This window comes from Trichechus manatus, unplaced genomic scaffold, assembly GCF_000243295.1.
Source record: "Trichechus manatus latirostris isolate Lorelei unplaced genomic scaffold, TriManLat1.0 scaffold00220, whole genome shotgun sequence".
NCBI lineage: Eukaryota > Metazoa > Chordata > Mammalia > Sirenia > Trichechidae > Trichechus > Trichechus manatus.
This window is the reverse complement of record NW_004444156.1, coordinates 104,363-105,214: the sequence shown is the minus strand read 5'-3', so window position 1 is coordinate 105,214 and position 852 is coordinate 104,363.

Sequence of the window (852 nt, the reverse complement as noted above, 5' to 3'; positions counted from 1 at the left end):
AGCAAGTGCTTCAAGTCCTCTTTGCTTTCAGCCAGGAAGGCTGTGTTATCTGCATATCACAGGTTGTTGATGAGTCTTCCTCTAATCCTGATGCTGTGTTCATATAGTCTAGCTTTTTGGATTATTTGCTCAGCATACCAATTGAATAAGTATGGTGAAAGGATACAACCCTGACTCATAGCTTTCCTGACTTTAAATCATGCAGTATCCCCTTGTTCTGCTTGAACGACTGCCTCTTAGTCTATGTACAGGTTCCACATGAGCACAATTAAGTGTTCTGGAAGTTAACGAGATACACTGATGGCAAATAAGCATATGAAAAAATCTTCAGCATTTTATGTCATTAGGAAATTGTCAATTAAAACAGTGAGATACCACTACACATCTATTCCCAAAAAACAAAAAAAAAAACAAAAAAAAAACACCAACTAACCAAACCAGTTGCTCTGGAGTCACTTGTCACTTCTGATTCATAGCTAAAATCCAAAACATTGACAACATTAAGTGCTGGCGAGGATATGGAACAACAGGAATTCTCCTTCATTGCTGGTGCAAATCAAACTGGTACAGCCACACTGGAAGATAGTTTGGCAGTTTCTTACAAAACTAAATAGAGGCTTGTCATACGATCAAGCAGTATGAAAATCTATGTTTACATAAAAAACCTACACATGACTCTTTATAGGAGCTTTCTTCATAGTTTTCAAAAATTGGAAGCAACCAAGACATTCTTCAGTAAGTGAATGGATAAACCAACGGAGTACATCCATGCAATGCAGTATTAACTCAAGGAAAAAAGAAATGAGCTATCAAGCTATGAAAAGACATGGAGAAACTCGAAATGCATATTGA